The 6522-nt window shown below is 23.5% G+C and overlaps 1 protein-coding gene across 1 annotated transcript in view; it reads right to left on the bottom strand.

Annotated features, from left to right (window-relative positions):
- LOC141536835 (peptidoglycan recognition protein 1) overlaps nt 1-6522 on the bottom strand; it is an 87143-nt gene that overhangs the window by 62169 nt on the left and 18452 nt on the right. The gene's annotated exons all lie outside the window — the stretch shown is intronic.

The following is a 6522-nucleotide window of genomic DNA, read 5'->3' as shown; positions in this document are numbered from 1 at the left end:
ATAATAATTAAATTTAAGAATGACGCTAAAGTTGACAGACATTAAAAATTTATTTAGAATTTTATGGCAATTATATTGTTATAAAAAAAAATTTAATTAAAAAATTTCTCATGAGAAAATTAATAAAAATTACAAGTGAAAATTTTTAGTGGCATTTTTTTATGATAATTGATTTGTAATAAAAATTTTTAAAATTGACAGCTGACAGTTAACTTCAGTATCATATTTGAGCAAATTAAATTTTTGATAGTAGCTAGTATAATCCAGATAACAATGAGTATAATCCCAGATTATAATGAATATAATCCCAGATTATAATGAATAGAATCCCAGATTATAATGGGTATAATCAAGATTATAATGAGTATAATCCAGATATCACGCATTATAATCGAGATTTTTATGGCTACTATCTGAATTTTTTTTTACCACAGATATCACTGAGTATAATCTGGAATGATATCCAGTGTCATTTTGTTCTTTCCGTGCAGGCGAAAAATACCAGTTTTTTTATATTAAAAAAACTTATATTGGATATAAAAAAAACTTGGATAAAAATACTTTGTATTCTGGGTGGAAAAAAACTTTTTTTTCACTATACATAAGAAGAAATACAACCTAACCCTAAATATTTTCCAGAGTTATAACACCTTCCTATAAACTGAATTAATTATGATATTTTCATTTTAATTGATTTTTAATTTTATTAAAGTAGAGCTCTTAATAATAATTGAAACTATTTTGCGCCTTGTTTATTCAAAATATATAAATCTACTCTTATAATTTAGATGATGAAAAATATGAAAATATATCATGAAAGCAAACTATTCGTAACGTAATTGGTCAAATATATCAAAGTATGAAAATATATGCAAACGCTATAGTAAGGCGCGCGCTTGCGCGCGCAAATTTGAATTCTAGTTAATTTTAAAACTGATACGAATTTATAAAATCAGCTACTTTTATATGTATTATCAAGTACCAGATTTGCTAGTGCCATCTTAATGTGACTTTAAGCACGAAACAAGACCATTGAACATTCTGCCTGTTAATATTGTCAGTTGTACAAATTTTAAAGCTTCTTCAATAAACTTTTTTTGCAATTAACTTAAGCAAACTCTTCAGCAATTTTTTTTTTTTTTTTTTTTTTTTTTTTTTTTTTTTTTTGATGAATTGAGTATGTTTTATGATGCATCTTTACTGCTTAATGTTCCTCAGGATATAAATAAATGTATCATACCGACAATATAAATGATTTTACGATTTTAAATGAGCGTTGTACCCCATACGATATGTTTTTTTCAGAGAAGAACAGCCTCTTTGAGTCATGCAATACTTAACGGCTCATGCAAAAAACATTGAACATTGAATCGTTTATTGATGTCTTGATATTTATTTAACTTTATCTTATTAATATTCGTACATCTGACGCATGAATTCCTGTCTAATTGATTGATGTAATCGATAGTCGATAGAGAATAATGAAAAACAAATTATATTTTTATTTAATTACCAGACAAGTGCGATTTCGTAACGGGGAAAAAAATACTGTTGTATTATGTAACATAACACTTTTGTTTGGAAGTTATTAATAAGCGAAACGATTCAACAATTATTTTTATTATTCGTATGCACATCAAGTAAACTCACTTGTTTGAAACGAAAGTTTTTTTTGCTCTTATTTATTTTTTTTTTCTAGATTTTATTATTCTTCGGGAAGGATAACATTTTTTTTACTGGTAATAAAAATTGAACGTGTATTTCGTGAAGCATTTTACAACGAGACTGTTTCTGGTAAGATCCATAAATCGGCAGGCTAACAATGAAAAAAAAACTACCTTGAATCAAGAGAAAAATTCTTGAACCAAGAAAATAATTTTGAAGAGTATTATTGTCTTCAATCAAGATGAAAAATTCTTGAATTAAGTAAAATTTACTTAAACGAAGAAAAAATTCTTAGTTTAAAAATTTTTCGACTCAAATCAAGAAGATGAAATTCAAAATTATTTACTTGATCTTTTTTCGTATTTTTGATATCACCTATAGTTATTAAAATATTTACAAAAAACTGAGATTTTTAATTTTTTTTTGTTAATCACAAATTGAAATTTTTATCAAAAAATAAAAAAATAACAACATTATTTTCAGAATTTAATTCTGCATCAAATGAGAGATTGTTTATAATTTAATCACAATTTCCAAGATTTTTATCAGCAATTTTACACAGGGTTCTCAAAAAAATTTCCGTTACTATGTAACATAGTAATGGTTACTATTCTACATAAAAATAAGATCTCTTTTTTTCTCTCCGTGTGCCAATTAAAAACTAACTTTGAAAATAATATTACTTTTTGAAAAAAATGTACTAAATCTTTTAACGAAAGTATATAAATAAATAAAGATTATATAAATTCATTTATATTACAGTACAGTTTAGACTGAAATAATTCAAAGCCATTATAAAATTGATTTATAATGCTGAAATAAAATTTTGTTTCAATTAGATTGGTTGAGTTGCTCCCAACGATACTGCAATGTCGGAGCAACTCTCGGCAAATGCCGCAATTTCAAAAATCAGATCAATATACTAGATATTAATCTGATATTAATAGTTAACCATGAGCTTGAATCTAGGAATCTTTCAATTCCCGATAGCCCTTTAATTTAGCAAATTTTTTAATGATTATTCTTTGCCAATATGACACTGATTGAACTTCAACCAGTGCCTACAAAGAGTCGTTGACAGAGTCCGAGCAAGATTTTTGCTGGACTTTTCTGTCCACACGACTGTTAGCTTGTTCAAGCATTGTAGGTAATTTCTGAAGGATAAAATTTGCTTTCAGAATGATACCAAATGGATTTGCAAACAGAATATAACATTGGAAAAATGAGTCTCTTCAAGCGAACAACAAAAGCAACCATGCGCCACTTTACGGAACTTTAGGGAATTAACTTGAAGTTTATTTTATTTTTTTTTTTTTATGATTTTACTATTTCAAAATTACTTTCTAATTAATTTCTTATAATTTATGGATATTAATCTACAAAATATTACTTTTATGAATTGTTAAAAATTTGGAAATGAGTATCTTCAAGCGGACAACAAAAACGACCATGCGCCGCCCTATGGAACTTTGGGTACTTAATTTACAGTTTCTTCTTTTCTGATCCTTTTAGTGTGACCAAAAGTTATTTTTCTATTTTCAAAATTATTTCCAAATTATTTTTTTATATTCTATTGATATCCACCCATGAAATATTAATTTCATAAGTTGTTAACAATTAGACTGTCAGTATTAATTCTTCATACAATTTATCGCCGATTGAAAACCTTGTTTAATTTTTTTAATTAGTTTAATTTAAATTTCGCATAAAGTATAAGAAGCATCCTTCTTTAAAAAATGTTTGATAACAGTCGTAGGTTCAAATATTTATTATTATTTTTATTATTTTCAGAAGATGTTTTTTCTATGGGGTATAATTTCCATACCCGCTAGCGATACATGTTAACAATCTCCCAGGTGTAAAATTTTCTAAAATAAATCAGCGTCAACATCTGCTGCATCTTTAAAATAATCGTTATCTTTTCAGTTGTTTTCTTCCGTAACAGTGATGGTAATAGTAATTTAATACAGCTTTATCTTTCTACATCACTCACTACAGCTACAAACTACAAAGCATTGTGTATTTTTTTATGACCATGTTTACAGCAAATACTAACAGTACAAGTACTATATTTTACTATTTTGCCCAGAAGTCGTTAAAGTGTTCGATGAACTGAACTAACAATTTAGAAAATAAAACAATAAAAATTTATTATATGAATTAACTTAAAAGTTATATATATAATTTTATATAACTTCTTAACTTTTAAAATTTTGTATCTTTTTTTGAATATGCAATTTGTAGCAAACTTTTAAAAATGGATTTTTTACTTTGAAAAATCATATTCTTATATTTTATTTCTTTCCACAAAATAATAAAAAATTAATTTATTTTCGTAGCCTACACAGAAAAAAAGACTATGTAAAATTTACAGAAAATAATCTTCAAAATTTCTACAGTATATATATTCTTTAAAATTTACAGAAAAAATATGTAATTATTACTTGTGAGTTTACGTGAAAACTACGTATGTTTTTGTAAAATTTACAGATAAATTCTATGAAATCTCCTTGATTAAAAAAAAAGTATTGAGACAAAGAATAAAGTATTGGTTTTCTAGTCAATCCGATACTTTTCAATACTTTTTTTTATTCAGGGCTATAAGAATATTATGTGATCGTTGCAGAGTAACTTCTTGAATTAAAATTATGTTTGATTATTGATTAAAAATGTAAATAATAATCTGTTAATAGTAAATTTAAAATTTTTATTATATGTGAAGAAATTTTTTTTTACTGATTATAAAAAAATAATTTGTCTTGAAGTACACTGTAAAAAATCAGAAAAATTAAAATTTTTGAAAAAATTCAAAACCGTGATATAAATTAATTTGCAATGATGCTGACTCAAGTAATGCTTTTTAATTAATTACAATAAATTTCCAGTAATAATAACAGAAAAAGTTATATTATAATTACAGACTGAATTTATTAAATTTAGAGATTTATAATAACAGAATTTACCACGTAAAAATAATCTATTAAGTCCTGTAAATATTACATGAGTCGACTTATAGATAGAATTTTGTAAATTTTACAAACTTTTCTATAAATTTTACAATGTATTTTTTCCGTGTATAAATTAAAATGATGAAAAGTAAACAAAAATAGTAATTTTTAATTATGTGATTATTTGATTGAGACTTTATTTAAAGAAATAAAGTTTATACTTGACTATTGACCTACTTTACATGTTTGTCATGAAATATTTGTTAGAAACGTGAAACATTTATGGAAAATGTCATTGAAAATTAAATTAAATCTAAATTAGAATAATTTAAAAAAAACTTGATTATTTTTTTTTATTGATCGTCATAAAAAAAAAAGAAGTGTAAAAATTACCTCGCTTGATTGTATGCAATGATTAAAGAATTTGTTTTAATATTGAATATACAAGTATTATAAATATAAATATTTTTTAAATTAAAATTCAATTTGAACAATTAAAATTGAGAACATGAAAAAAATATCATCTGAAACTGTAATTTTTCCGGTTTTTGTTTATGACGCACAACATTACAGTTGAATGTATATAATTTTTTTATTTTTATTTTTTCCCTGTAATTAAATTAAGAAACACTTGATAATTTTTTTTAAAAACAAATCGACTAAAAAATTCCGCATACAAAAATTTTAAAGAACTTTTTCAAGTTTTTTTTTTACATTTTAAATAATTTTCTAGAACAAATTATTTTATTAAATAAAATTCAAAAATGGTTAAATATTTACTACGTTCAGTGTCATAAATATTAAATAATACTTCAACAAGCTATTAAAATAAAATAAAAAAAAAAGCTGTACATCATTAAAACAATTATAATGAAATTACATTTATGAATATTCATTAACATCGTTTAAATATTTTATTATCTGTCAAATATTTTATTAAATTAAATTAATTTTTCTAATGGAATTTGCAAATTTGAATGCACTTTTTAATGAGCTCTATAAAAATTTTAATAATGAATTTGTCTTTATAATTAAACTTTTACGAAATTTTGCTATTTTTCAACTCAGTTCCGAGTCATTTTCCGACAGCAATTAAAAATTTTCAAAAAATTCAAACTATTAAACTTTTACTGATTCTTCTTGAAATAACTTTTGAATAATACAGAAGTTAGCGGTCAATTTTAAAAGTTTTTTTAACAAATTAATTACAATAAAAAAATTCTTCTAAAAATTTTCTCTTGTAATTTTTATTAATTTTCACATGTGAAACGTTTTAATTATTAAATTGCGATAAAATTCCGAAAAATTTTTTAATACCTGTTAATTTCAGTGTTATACTTTTGAACAAGATAACTTATTGAATTTCTGTACAATGAATCTGAAAGCTCATTAAGTATACTTAAGCTTATAAGCTTAGATTTTTATGTTTAATTGTTCCTCTAGACCGAAAGAAATTTATTTTTCTATTTACTTAGAAAATACATTCTTACATTTTTTTCATGCATACAGCAAATTAATTTCAAAATTGATATTAAATTATTAAAAAAAATTTTTTTAAGTATAAATTTTAATTGATAGCCACCCCAAGCAAAAAACTGAAAAAAATTACAGCTTAAAAATAAAATTCATCCAAAATTTATTAGAAAAACATTTAAAAACTAAAAATTAATACTTAAAATTGTACTCTATAAAAATTTTATTTGAAACTGTAATTTTTACAGATAAAAATTTTAATAAAAATTTACTTCCATCGAGATATATAATTTTTTGGAACAAGAGAGAAATTTTCTGAAGACAAGAAGATTTTCTTGGCTCAAATAAATTTTCTTGGATCAAGATACATATTTCTCAAATCAAGAAAATTAATTTTGTTGGAATAAGTGAAATTTCTTGTCAAAAAAAAATTTTT

The sequence above is a fragment of the Cotesia typhae genome, unplaced genomic scaffold (assembly GCF_013202065.1).
Source record: "Cotesia typhae breed Kobodo isofemale line unplaced genomic scaffold, CoteBio_Ctyphae scaffold_45, whole genome shotgun sequence".
Lineage (NCBI taxonomy): Eukaryota > Metazoa > Arthropoda > Insecta > Hymenoptera > Braconidae > Cotesia > Cotesia typhae.
The sequence above is the reverse complement of the archived record's forward strand: the minus strand, read 5'-3'. Positions and strand labels throughout refer to the sequence as shown.